This window comes from Bos javanicus, chromosome 5 (genome assembly GCF_032452875.1).
Source record: "Bos javanicus breed banteng chromosome 5, ARS-OSU_banteng_1.0, whole genome shotgun sequence".
Lineage (NCBI taxonomy): Eukaryota > Metazoa > Chordata > Mammalia > Artiodactyla > Bovidae > Bos > Bos javanicus.
In genome coordinates this window covers 91,742,392-91,757,376 of record NC_083872.1, presented here as the reverse complement: position 1 = coordinate 91,757,376, position 14,985 = coordinate 91,742,392, and the positions used below count along the sequence as shown (strand labels likewise).

Here is a 14,985-nt window from a genome sequence, read left to right as displayed (position 1 = left end):
ATGCTGTAGAACTGTGGTGTTGGAGAAGACTCTTGAGAGTCCCTTGGACTGCAAGGAGATCCAACCAGTCCATTCTAAAGGAGATCAGTCCTGGGTGTTCATTGGAAAAACTGGTGTTGAAGCTGAAACTGCAATACTTTGGCCACCTCATGCAAAGAGCTGACTCATTTGAAAAGACCCTGATGCTGGGAAAGATTGAGGGTAGGAGGAGAAGGGGACGAGAGAGGATGAGATGGTTGTATGGCATCACCGACTCGACGGACATGGGTTTGGGTGGACTCCAGGAGATGGTGACGGACAGGGAGGCCTGGCGTGCTGCAGTTCTTGGGATCACAAGGAGTCAGACATGACTGAGAGACTGAACTGATATAGAGGAAAGTGATGGTGACTTCCCACCTCTACCCTTCATTTCACCTAATCTCAGCTGTCATACAGAAGGGAGGGCACTCAACTTAGAGTCAGAGGATCCATGTGCAAGCAAGCCCTAGTTCTGCCATGAATTGTGTGATCCCCGGCAGATCCCTTCATAAAAATAACACATACAGGCTTAGTAGTAAGTGATTTATATGCATCATTTTCTTTTAACCTTGATAATGCAAGGCACATGTTTTTAATCCTATCTTAGTAAGAAAATAGATAAGCTTTCCTACTTCACATTTTATATGTTATCAAAGCTAGATTTCAAACTCAATTTTGCATGCTCAGTCACTAAGTTGTGTCTGACTCTTTGTGACTCCATGGACTGTAGCCCACCAGGCACTTCTATCCATGGGATTTCCCAGACAAGAATAGTAGAGTGTGTTGCCGTTTGCTCCTCCAGAGTATCTTCCTGACCCAGGGATCAAAGCCATGACTCCTGCCACATCTCCTGCATTGCAAGCAGATTATTAACCACTGAGCCACCTGGAAAGCCCAAACTCAACTTTATTTGAATTCAAAGCATACCATCTTCCCCTTTGGCCATATTTAACCTCATTGAGTCTGATTTTCCTGTAAGTGAGATAAAAGTCTACCTCAATGAGTTGCTGTGAGCTTAATTTCAGGATAGGCTTCCCTGGTGGCTCAGATGGTAAAAGCATCTGCCTACAATGTGGGAGACCCAGGTTCGATCCCTGGGCAGGGAAGATCCCTGGAGAAAGAAATGGCAACCCACTCCAGTACTCTTGTCTGGAAAAATCCCATGTACAGAGGAGCCTGATAGGCTACAGCCCATGGGGTCGGATGGTGTGTAGACCTTAAATATCAACAAAAGTCATTATTTCCTTTTTTATACAGAAGATGACACTAATTTGCCATGGTGAGCCTGTGGTTTGAGTTCCTTTCTGGCAATGGTGATGGATTTGAGCTTATTCATTCATAATCTCTGGTTCTGTCTTCAGTGATCAATAGAACGCACTTAAGAGATGACAGTTCAGAGCTAACGTGTGGCCAAGGAACTGAACAAAGCCAAACTGGCCCATATGGGAACTGAATTAATGATCTGGAACTGATAAGCACTATACTCAGATAAGCTGAAATAATTCAACATTGATTGTCATGAAGACACAGACCAAAAATTATAAGACTTAGGGAAAAGCAATGTCTCTTTGCTCCTCTTGTAAGTTCCCTCATTAAAGGCTTGAAAATAAAACCAACTATCTTGCCAGTGCATGCCCTGTTACCATAAACCAAATTAAGGTGGCTTCCAATACACTAATTCATTTCATATTCCAGTTGTATTACTACCAAGCCTACCACTTCTTTTATAGAGGCTAAAAACTCCAGCTTGCAGATCACAGCTTGTAGAAAAGCAAAGAATAAAACAAGACACCAAACAAGGTTAAACACATACTCCCCTTCAATCTCACTCCTACCTGACCTTTCCCATAAATAAGCAGAAATATGTGGGGAAACAGTTTTTTAAAAAAAAGGAATAAATACTATTATCATTCAGTTGGTTTTTATAGCACTTTTAAGTACACGACTATATTTATGGGGGTTGGTATTAAATTTTTTTACAAAATAAAATTATTACACTTTAAAATTAAGATAAGAAGTACCCCTCCAATCAAAAGAGTCCCCAAGTCTCTGATGATTTAAAAAATAATTAGTACCATCAAATCTCCTTAGAATCTCCATAACTGCTCCACCATGAGTATTTGGGGACTGGCCTAAGGATTTTCTTGGTTTTCAGTTCTGTATGAAGTAATTTGCCAGCTCATTAAAAATGTTTTTACCTCCCCTTCTAAAGGAAGACATCCTAACTTGTTCAAAAGGGAGTGTTTTCATAACCAAATTGAAAATCTCACTCTCCATCCCCTACCTCCACACTGAACAGCATGTTTTGCCAACAAGCTACTCTGACTTATATACCATAGGAAAGGAAATAGAAAGAAAACTACTCTTTTGTCCAACTCTTCGTAACCCCATGGAGTAGTCCATGGAATTCTCCAGGCCAGAATACTGGAGTGGGTAGCTATTCCCATCTCCAGAGGATCTTCCCAACTCAGGGATAGAACCCAGGTCTCCCACATTGCAGACAGATTCTTTACCAGCTGAGCCACCAGGGAAGCATACACCTCATATAGGAAAGGAAATGGAAAGAAAACTAGCTTCCCTTCAGTTTAAAGCATCTCTACTGTCTAAAAGAAACAAACCTCTCCTCTCAAAATAAGCCCATCACATTTATACATTAAGCATCATGACTTCCCCTGAAAGTTCTGAAGATGACCAGTAAAACCAAGAAAAATTTAAGAATTGATTAAAAAGCAAGCTTTGGTACTGATAGAAACTAAAATTTCAAAATTATTTTGGCTAAGTGAGAATTCTCTAGAGCAGACTAAGCATGGAAAACAAAAAGCTTTCCCTTTCTTATTGGGTTATAAATAGAGGAGATCCAGAACTTGTATTATACTTCAGTTTTCACGGATCTTAACAGAGTGATCTAAACAACAGAAATATTTTGCTGAACTACACATGGTTAGGAACATATTCTATGTAGTGTCTATTGTACCCTTTTGTATCTGGCTTAGCGTGCTTAATATTATGGTTGTGAGATACACATGTGTTATTTCATGTAGCAGTAGTTCAGTCATTTCCACTGCTGTATAGTATTCCACTGTATAAACAAAGCATACATTTCTATCAATTCTACCACATCTTGGTTAGTTTTTGATTTTGGCTGCTACAAATAATGATACCATGAACATTCCTATACATATAACATGGTAATCAAATTTATACATTTACTCTGGCCTGAACTTTTGTGCCCCTACCCCCAGTTTGTATGCTGAAATCCTCAGTGTGATAATATTAGAAGATGGGCCTTTGTGTGGTGCCTATGTCATGAAAGTGAAACTCTCATGAGTGGGATTAGTGCTTTTATAAAAGACCCCAGCCTTACCCCTTTCACCACGTGGGGATCCAATGACAAGTCTGAGACCCAAAAAGGGCCCTCATGCTGGCATGCTATCACCCTTATCTCATACTTTCAATGCCCAGAACTATAAGAAACAAATTTCTCTGTTTTGCAAACTACCTAGTCTGTAATATTGTGTTAGAGCAGCCAAAAAGGACTTCAGCTGATTATATAGCTATACTTACAGGGCCATGGAATATGATTACAACTTTATTAGGTACTCCCAGCTTTGCAAAGTGGTTTTTTACCAATGTACATTCCCACCAGCAATGTATGAGAATTTTGTTGCTCCATATCCTCACCACTAAATGGTATTATTTCTTTTTTTTTTTTTTTTTTTTTTTGCCATCTTCTAGATGTACTATGGCACCATAATGTGGTTTCTAATTGCAGATGCAATTAAGGATTAATATAATCCCTAATGATTAATAGAGTTGAGCATCTTTTCATATGCTCACAGGCCTTTTGAATGTTTACTTTCTGAAAGCTGCTTCAAATATTTTTGTCCTTTTCAATTGTTTTCTGCCTTTCCCTTACTACTGTGCTTATATATATATTGTTGTTTGGTCGCTCGTCATGTCAGACTCTTTGCAAACCCACCAGGCTCTTCGCCCATGGGATTTCCCAGGCAAAAAATACTGAAGTAGATTGCCATTTCCTTCTCCAGCTTACACACACACACACACACACACACACACACACACACATATAGGACAACAGTCTTTTCACTGGAAAAACATATTACAAATATATTCTCCACCCTGCACCTTGCCTTTTCATTCACCAAATGACATCTTCTGAGGAAGTGAACTTAATATTAGCATAGTTTTATTTATCAATCCCTGACTTCAGGTTATTTCTCCATTCTAGCCACAATGGACCCTTGCTGTTCCCCAGTTATGCTGGATACCTCCTCTCTTCTTCACTTGCAATTTGCATATAAGTGCCACACGCTACAATGTCAGCTCCATGAGGGCACAAAGTATGCCTGCCGTGATCAATTCGCTGGGCTGCAAACAGTATCTGGTACATAACAGGTATCCAAAAAAAATTTTTTTTCTGCTAAATGAATGAAAGAATAAACTAACTATGAATTTATTTTATCTTTCTCACAACTCTGTGTGCTTTTACTATCTGACTGCTCAAATCTTTCTTCAATTTTAAGAATTTTTGGCTATTGTGTCTTTTAATTCACTTCTTCATTTTCTCTTATGCATTGCATATTTTTTCTTTTTTAAAAAATTATATTTAAAAAATACATTGACATGAATCAGCCATGGGTGTACATGTGTTCCCCGTCCTGAATCCTCCTCCCACCTCCCTCCCCATCAAACACATGTTGGAGCTTTTAGATCTATCTTTCACATCTTTAAACTTCTCTAAAATATTTCCTATTTTTATCTCACTATACTATATTCTGGATGATTTCCTCAGAGCTGTTGTTCAATTAAATAATTCTCTCTTTAATCTTGTTGAGTCTACTGTTAATTCATCTATAAATATTTTATTTCAATAACTTCATTTTCTATTTCTATAATGTTTGGAGAGTTATTTTCAATCTTCCTGTTGTTATTCAATGCAGTATTATTTTGTCAATTACCTTATTTCTCAAAAGATAACTGAACATTTTAGATATACTTCTTTCAGAGCTTTTCTTAGATAGGTCTTATTCCCCTCATGTATAAATATTCACATTTGTTTAGTATGCTGACTTTATCTCATTGCATTATTTATGATGATTTTCATAGACAGTCACATGTGTCCTAGGTTAGAGAGTTTTACCCATATGGACCAACTTTATAATTTCTGCTGATGAAGTCTTTAAGTTTCACTGGTTTCAGAATAGTTTCTATGATACTCACTTAGCTCCATATTTCTATACAATCTGGGACATGACTTTTGGCTACCTACCAATGCACACCTTGGGCCAGGATGAAGGGATTTGGCCAATTCCACTGTTTTAAAAGTAAAAGACATCCTGACTTTACAAGATACTGCAGCGACCAGATAGGATTTTTATACATTGTGATCCTGTGCCCATCATCTTTCTCAAACACTCTTCTCACTGATGATGAGGACCTCTAGTTGGAAATAGCCAGAAGGTAGTTGACAATAAAGCACAAGTGCTCAGAGGACAAGTCAAAAGTCAAAGAAAAATGTTTATGTGTCTACCCACAATTAATAAAATATCTGGAACCATGTATTCTGTTGCAATTCAATAACAGAATTACTATCTGCTTTTTTTAATTTATTTTTTTTAATTTTATTTTTTAACTTTACAATATTGTATTGGTTTTGCCATATATCAACATGAATCCACCACAGGTATACACGTGTTCCCCATCCTGAACCCTCCTCCCTCCTCCCTCCCCCTACCATCCCTCTGGGTCATCCCAGTGCACCAGCCCCAAGCATCTAGTATCGTGCACCGAACCTGGACTGGTGACTCATTTCATAAATGATATTATACATGTTTCAATGCCATTCTCCCAAATCATCCCACCCTCTCCCTCTCCCACAGAGTCCAAAAGACTGTTCTATACATCAGTATCTCTTTTGCTGTCTTGCATACAGAGTTATCATTACCATCTTTCTAAATTCCATATATATGCATTAGTATACTGTATTGGTGTTTTTCTTTCTGGCTTACTTCACTCTGTATAATAGGCTCCAGTTTCATCCACCTCATTAGAATGAATCAGTTCTAAATGTATTCTTTTTAATGGCTGAGTAATACTCCATTGTGTATATGTACCACAGTTTTCTTATCCATTCATCTGCTGATGAACATCTAGGTTGCTTCCATGTCCAGGCTATTATAAACAGTGCTGGAGAGGGTGTGGAGAAAAGGGAACCCTCTTACACTGTTGGTGGGAATGCAAACTAGTACAGCCACTATGGAGAACAGTGTGGAGATTCCTTAAAAAACTGGAAATAGAACTGCCTTATGACCCAGCAATCCCACTGCTGGGCATATACACTGAGGAAACAAGAATTGAAAGAGACACAGGTACTACCTGTTTTTTTTTTTAATTTATTTATTTTTTATTGAAGGATAATTGCTTTACAGAATTTTGCTATTTTCTGTCAAAACTCGACATGAATCAGCCATATGTATACATTTATCCCCTCCCTTTTGGAACCTCCCTCCTATCTCCCTCCCCATCTCACCCCTATAGGTTCATACAGAGCTCCTGTTTGAGTTTCCTGACTCATACAGCAAATTCCCATTGGCTATCTATTTTACCTATAGTAATGTAAGTTTCCATGTTACTCTTTTCACACATCTCACCCTCTCCTCCCCTCTCCCCATGTCCATAAGTCTATTCTCTATGTCTGTTTCTCCACTGTTGCCCTGTAAATAAATTCTTCAGTACCATTTTTCCCCCTAAGATCAGGAACAAGACAAGGGTGTCCACTTTCACCGCTATTATTCAACATAGTTCTGGAAGTCCTAGCTCAGCAATCAGAGGAGAAAAAGAAATAAAAGGAATCCATATTGGAAAAGAAGAAGTAAATCTCTCACTGTTTGCAGATGACGTGATACTGTACATAGAAAACCCTAAAGATAGTAACAAAAAATTATTAGAGCTAATCAGTGAATTTAGCAAAGTTGCAGGATACAAAATCAACACACAGAAATCACTTGAATTTCTATATACTAACAATGAAAAATCAGAAAGAGCAATTAAGGAATCAATCCCATTCACCATTGCAACAAAAAGAATTAAATATCTAGGAATAAACTTACCTAAGGAGACAAAAGAACTGTACACAGAAAATTACAAGACACTGACGAAAAAATCAAAGACAACATAAACAAATGGAGAAATATTCCATGTTCCAGGGTAGGAAGAATCAGTATTATGAAAATGACTATACTACCAACACAGTCTACAGATTCAATGCAATCCTGATCAAATTACCAATGGCATTTTTCACAGAACTTAGAACAAAAATTTCACAGTTCATATGGAACACAAAAGAGCCAGAATAGCCAAAGCAGTCTTGAGAAAGAAGAATGGAGCTGGAGATATCAACCTTCCTGACTTCAGATTATACTACAAAGCTACAGTCATCAAGACAGTATGGTACTGGCACAAAAACAGAAATATAGACAAATGGAACAAGATAGAAAGCCCAGAAACAAACCCATGCACCTATGGGTACCTTATTTTTGACAAAGGAGGCAAGAATATAAAATGGGGCAAAGACAGCCTCTTCAATAAATGGTGCTAGGAAAACTGGACAGCTACATGTAAAAGAATGAAATTAGAATACCTCCTAACACCATACACACAGATATACTCAAAATGGATTAAAGGCTTCAATGTAAGACCAGAAACTATTTGCTTTTAAAGTCAAAGACAATGCAAGTTCAAAAACAAGCAAATTTCTTTTGGTTATTTCTGGCACTCAAAACTTGAAGAAACACAAACAGCCTATTTTCTGTGGAGCACTCTTCTACATTTATTAATGTGGCAATCATTCCAGAGTAAAGTTTGAGCATCTGTGTGTAAAAGAGAATCAGAGAGTGGGAGAAGTCAATAAACAAATGATCCATGAGAAAACTCACAAGTTTTTGGAAAAATAATTTACCATAGTAATAATATGTTGAACTCCATATATAAAATCATTATTAATTAACTTCTGTTTGTTGGTTTTCTGGGTTTTTTTTTTTTTTTTTTGGCTGTTTATTTACCAGCTCAGTTCAGTTCAGGTCAGTCGCTCAGTCGTGTCCGACTCTTTGCGACCCCATGAATCACAGCACACCAGGCCTCCCTGTCCATCACCAACTCCCAGAGTTCACCAAGACTCACATCCATCGAGTCAGTGATGCCATCCAGCCATCTCCTCTTCTGTCGTCCCCTTCTCCTCCTGCCCCCAATCCCTCCCAGCATCAGAGTCTTTTCCAATGAGTCAACGCTTCGCATCAGGTGGCCAAAGTACTGGAGTTTCAGCTTCAGCATCATTCCTTCCAAAGAAATCCCAGGGCTGATCTCCTTCAGAATGGACTGGTTGGATCTCCTTGCAGTCCAAGGGACTCTCAAGAGTCTTCTCCAACACCACAGTTCAAAAGCATCAATTCTTCGGTGCTAAGCCTTCTTCACAGTCCAACTCTCACATCCATACATGACCACAGGAAAAACCATAGCCTTGACTAGATGAACATTTGTTGACAAAGTAACATCTCTGCTTTTGAATATGCTGTCTAGGTTGGTCATAACCTTCCTTCCAAGGAGTAAGCGTCTTTTAATTTCATGGCTGCAGTCACCATCTGCAGTGATTTTGGAGCCCAAAAAATAAAGTCTGACACTGTTTCCATTGTTTCCCCATCTATTTCCCATGAAGTGATGGGACCGGATGCCATGATGTTCGTTTTCTGAATGGTGAGCTTTAAGCCAACTTTTTCACTCTCCACTTTCACTTTCATCAAGACGCTTTTGAGTTCCTCTTCACTTTCTGCCATAAGGGTGGTGTCATCTGCATATCTGAGGTTACTGGTATTTCTCCAGGCAATCTTGATTCCAGCTTGTGCTTCATCCAGTCCAGCATTTCTCATGATGTACTCTGCATAGAAGTTAAATAAGCAGGGTGAAAATACACAGCCTTGATGTACTCCTTTTCCTATTTGGAACCAGTCTGTTGTTCCATGTCCAGTTCTAACTGTTGCTTCCTGACCTGCATACAAATTTCTCAAGAGGCAGATCAGGTGGTCTGGTATTCCCATCTCTTTCAGAATTTTCCACAGTTTGTTGTGATCCACACAGTCAAAGGCTTTGGCATAGTCAATAAAGCAGAAATAAACGTTTTTCTGGAACTCTCTTGCTTTTTCCATGATCCAGAAGATGTTGGCAATTTGATCTCTGGTTCCTCTGCCTTTTCTAAAACCAGCTTGAACATCAGGAAGTTCACGGTTCATATATTGCTGAAGCCTGGCTTGGAGAACTTTGAGCATTACTTTACTAGCGTGTGAGATTAGTGCAATTGTGCAGTAGTTTGAGCATTCTTTGGCATTGCCTTTCTTTGGGATTGGAATGAAAACTGAACTTTTCCAGTCCTGTGGCCACTGCTGAGTTTTCCAAATTTGCTGGCATATTGAGTGCAGCATTTTCACAGCATCATCTTTCAGGATTTGAAATAGCTCAACTGGAATTCCATTACCTCCACTAGCTTTGTTTGTACTGATGCTTTCTAAGGCCCACTTGACTTCACATTCAGCCAGGATGTCTGGCTCTAGGTGAGTGATCACACCATCGTGATTATCTTGGTTGTGAAGATCTTTTTTGTACAGGTGTATTCTTGCCACGTCTTCTTAATATCTTCTGCTCCTGTTAGGTCCATACCATTTCTGTCCTTTATCGAGCCCATCTTTGCATGAAATGTTCCTTTGGTATCTCTGATTTTCTTGAAGAGATCTCTAGTCTTTCCCATTCTGTTGTTTTCCTCTATTTCTTTGCATTGATCGCTGAGGAAGGTTTTCTTATCTCTTCTTGCTATTCTTTGGAACTCTGCATTCAGATGTTTATATCTTTCCTTGTCTCCTTTGCTTTTCACTTCTCTTCTTTTCACAGCTATTTGTAAGGCCTCCCCAGACAGCCATTTTGCTTTTTTGCATTTCTTTTCCATGGGATGGTCTTGTTCCCTGTCTCCTGTACGATGTCATGAACCTCATTCCATAGTTCATCAGGCACTCTATGTATCAGATCTAGGCCCTTAAATCTATTTCTCACTTCCACTGTATAATCATAAGGGATTTGATTTAGGTCATACTTGAATGGTCTAGTGGTTTTCCCTACTTTCTTCAATTTAAGTCTGAATTTGGCAATAAGGAGTTCATGATCTGAGCCACAGTCAGCTCTTGGTCTTGTTTTTGTTGACTGTATAGAGCTTCTCCATCTTTGACTGCAAAGAATATAATCAATCTGATTTCGGTGTTGACTGTCTGGTGATGTCCATGTATAGAGTCTTCTCTTGTGTTGTTGGAAGAGGGTGCTTGTTATGACCAGTGCATTTTCTTGGCAAAGCTCTATTAGCCTTTGCCCTGCTTCATTCCGTATTCCAAGGCCAAATTTGCCTGTTACTCCAGGTGTTTCTTTCTTTTTTTTTTTTAATTTTATTTTATTTTTAAACTTTACATAATTGTATTAGTTTTGCCAAACATCAAAATGAATCCACCACAGGTATACATGTGTTCCCCATCCTGAACCCTCCTCCCTCCTCCCTCCCCATACCATCCCTCTGGGTTGTCCCAGTGCACTAGCCCCAAGCATCCAGTATCGTGCATCGAAGCTGGACTGGCAACTCCAGGTGTTTCTTGACTTCCTACTTTTGCATTCCAGTCCCCTATAATGAAAAGGACATCTTTTTGGGGTGTTAGTTCTAAAAGGTCTTGTAGGTCTTCATAGAACCGTTCAACTCCAGCTTCTTCAGTGTTACTGGTTGGGGCATAGACTTGGATTACTGTGATATTGAATGGTTTGCCTTGGAAACGAACAGAGATCATTCTGTCATATTTGAGATTGCATCCAAGTACTGCATTTCGGACTCTTTTGTTGACCATCATGGCTACTCCATTGAATGGTAAATTATTCCTGATCCATTTCCTCTCTTGCCAGGTTCCTGTTGTGAATGACAACACAAATTTATAAAACTACTGTATAAGGTTTAGGAACAGTGGATGACTACAGAATGATACAAACCTGATTAACTTTGCTAAGGTTCTGTTCCTTGATCCTGGCCTCATTAGTAACCTAGACAACAGAGCTAACTAGGTCTAAGCAGAACCTTTTTTAAGGACAAAGCTTATTATGTTGCAGGAGATAAAGGAGACTGTCAACAGCACCTTAGTAGATTTTGATGGTTCTCTAGAGAGAGATATTCTGTCTGCATTATCCATAGTTGTAAAAACACCAGGGAGCTGGTTTCTGAGCCTGCTTCATGAAGAAAGAAAAAAAAAAAAAAGTGTTTAAAGATGGAAACACAGGAGGCAGTAAAACAAACAGCACAAACCACCAACAGAATTTGTTTGGGGCTACTTTTGTGTTTCATAGCATAGATTTTTACATAAGAATTACTGTTGGCATTTATCAATACAAATGTTTTTCCTAATAACTTCCAGGGAGGGAAATAGGATTGGAATCACCTGTACACAAAACATACATGAAAGTAAGCAGCAAGGGTGAATCAGGAACAGGTCTTGCTTGATACAGGGATCAGCCTTATGCCAAGCCTGACCATTTCAAAGACTTCTAATAAAACAGCCAAAAAAGACCGTTCATACTCAGTAGAATTAAGATATCAAATTCGAACTTTCTAATTTCTAGTCTCTTGCCATATTAGCTGGATTATTTCAAAGAATTCTTTGGGGAGTTACCTCATGGCCCAGAGGTTAAGAATCACCTCAATATAGGGGACACAGGTTCGATCCCTGGTCAGGGAACTAAGATCCCACAGGCTGTGGGGCAGCTAAACACTCGAGCCACAACAACAGAAACCCTTGCACCAGCATGGAAGATTCTGCATGCCACAAAGAAAATTCCATGTGCTGCAACTAGGACATGATTTAGCCAAATAAATAAACAAATTTTTTTAAAATAAAGTAAGTAATTCTTTGGGTAAGTCATTAGAATGATAGACCATTGCTTCCTAAGTTATCTAAGAATGTAAAGTGGAAGTGTATAATAACTAGCTTCTTTTCTTCATGTCCTGTATGTTCCTTTGGCTAAGAAACAACAGATTAAAGAAATTAAGAGTAGACAAAACTTAGTAATGATTGTCATTCCAATAGCTTTCTTTAATTGGGTTCCATAAAACCATGACAAAGAATGTTATGCTGTAATTAGGCCTGCAAAGGCTATTTAAAAACAAACAAACAAAAAAAAACCTTGGCTAGAATGTGGTTATACTCGTTACAGTTATCATTCAGGTTAATTCAAATTAAGCAATATAGTGAACTGCATTCGGACATAGAGATTTGCACTAACCCTCAACTTGAGGATAATATTTTACCACTCATACCATCATTCCCTACTATTAAGTGAACATTATTTCACTTTTTTTCTCTTCTTCTTTTATGTTATCTCCTATAAGCTTATTGAGTACAATTTATCATACTCATTCATTCATTCAACTGCTATATATTTAATGCCCCAAAGTGAATTGGCCTCTATACTCAGGGACAGAAAAAAAAAATCATCAGCAAAAACAAAAGCACTCCTTAATCTCAAAGATTACAGTTGGAATGGGGGCAGGAAAGACAATCAAATAACCACAAAGAAATTATAGAAGTTATCAACTTATGATAACTGCTGTAAGATGAGGATATGGTAATGTAAGAGCTTATAATAAGGAAATGTGACATACTCAGAAACAGCTTTCCCAAAAAACTCATTCTTGTATTGAAATGAGAAGGATGACTAGCAGTTACCCAAGTACAAAAAGAAGGAAAGACAGAAGAGAATGTGCAAATGTCCTACATAAGTTTCCTAATAACAGGGACTAGAGTTGCAAAATTGTAGATAAATTGGTCTTATTCCTAAGGCTAAAGCAAATATGATCCTATTTCTGGCCAGGGTCAAATGTTTTCAGGACTGGATACAAGAGAAATCATTTGTTTTGTCATTACATTCTTTGATCTCTAAATTGTCTTTGGCAGAAGAAAGGAAGAATTAAGCTCTAAGTCTATTGTAGTTAAATTCAAAGTCTCTTTCATGTCCCAGGACACAGACACAGGGCTTTTGCACACATTAGCTACAGAGCTTGGTGCACATGAGTTTTACTTTTATTTTTATTCTCTGCATTATACTTAGTACCTAGTTATAAATAAAACATGTTACACTATTTTAGTTTGATGTGTGATTATACTTCAGTTTGCATTTTATTTCTATAATTTGTGAGAATTTATAGTAGAAAAGCATTTTAAAATAAAATGTAGGGGAAAGTGACTGTTACAGTTTAGTATAAAAATAAATTAAGGTTCGATGCATGATGCTGGATGCTTGGGGCTGGTGCACTGGGACGGCCCAGAGGGATGGTATGGGGAGGGAGGAGGGAGGAGGGTTCGGGATGGGGAACACATGTATACCTGTGGCGGATTCATTTTGATATTTGGCAAAACTAATACAATTATGTAAAGTTTAAAAATAAAATAAAATTGGAACAATAAAAAAAAAAAAAAAGAAAAAAAAAAATAAATTAAATTTCTTCCTAGAATACAAATGATAGCACCATTGTGAAAAATTACCAATCTGAGCCATCTCAAACTGCTTTAGAAATTACTGCCTCTCATTTTACAGTGGTATGACAGCTAAAAAACCATTTTGGTTCTATTATTATTAGTTACTACCTTAAATATGTATAATATTATAACTGAAGGCCACCTACATATATAATCTATCTTCTCAAATATTCACAGCTAAATTCTTGAAAACTACATCAACACAGTCTTCCTTTAAAGGCTAAATACTGGAGAAGTGCAAATGTAGAAAAAGTTTGGTTCAGTAGGTAATAATGAGTAAAACCTGAACACTATAAAGAAACAAAATTTTCTGGCATTCTTATATATGATACTTTAGTCACTAAGGTGTGTCTGACTCTTTGCAACCCATGGACTGCAGCCCATCAGGCTCTTCTGTCCATGGGATTTCCCAGGCAAGAATACTGGAGTGGGTTGCCATTTCCTTCACCATGTACATAAGTGTGTGTGTGTGTGTGTGTGTGTATGCACATGCACACACACATTGTGTGCGTATATATATATATATATATATATATATATATATATGTATAGAGAGAGAGAGAGAGAGAGAAGAGAGGTTTACAGTGCCACAGATGTTAATTATAATTTGGGGTAAGTTAACTCATTATGTTTCTTCAATTAGTAAATGGTTACCTTTTCATATGTCTATGTTAATTGACCACTAACTCAAGTAAATCAAGTCAGAAGATAAAATGTACTAAAAATTAAGGTTCTAAATAGCTACTAAAACTCTAAATAGACAAGATATGTATTTGGAAGGAGGGCAGGGAAGAAAAGAAAGGGAAAAAAGCTATTAGTAAGTAACAAATAGATAATGCTCAAAAATAACCTTCATCTACTAAAGTTACATTTCATTCACTCATTAACAAAGTCATTAACTTCTATTGCACTAAGCACTGGGAGATCCCTGACAAAGAACACAAAGCTCTTAACACAATGATACTGAACAATTTTTAGAACTGTACAATAACTGATACTTTTTGTCTTTTGAGCTGAGACTGAACCCAGAACACATAAAAGCTTTGCTGGTTCTGATTCTTCCTCCTTTCAAAACACCATCAATACATCCTAACACATGTCAACACCATCATTGGCCTTGTATAGTGATAAAACAAAGAATTGCATAAACACAGCTTACCACCAACCACCCTGTGGGATTTTATAATTCAATAGACATAGGCTAACAATAATCATTTACATGTTATTTCACAATTCAAAAAGTGATTCACACACCATATTTCATTTGGTTTATGTACGCTGCTATAGTTATGCATATAGAGTTGGGATGATAAAGTGACAAAGGCCCATGAATAGCAACAGAATAAAA

General features: G+C 37.8%; 1 long non-coding RNA gene and 1 other non-coding gene across 2 annotated transcripts in view; one reads left to right on the top strand and one right to left on the bottom strand.

The window, feature by feature from the left end:
• Positions 1-14,985, bottom strand: part of LOC133248042 (uncharacterized) — a 276,384-nt gene that overhangs the window by 17,637 nt on the left and 243,762 nt on the right. The gene's annotated exons all lie outside the window — the stretch shown is intronic.
• Positions 1,052-1,124, top strand: TRNAC-ACA (transfer RNA cysteine (anticodon ACA)). Its single transcript has one exon. It is a non-coding gene; the product is annotated as a tRNA-Cys (tRNA).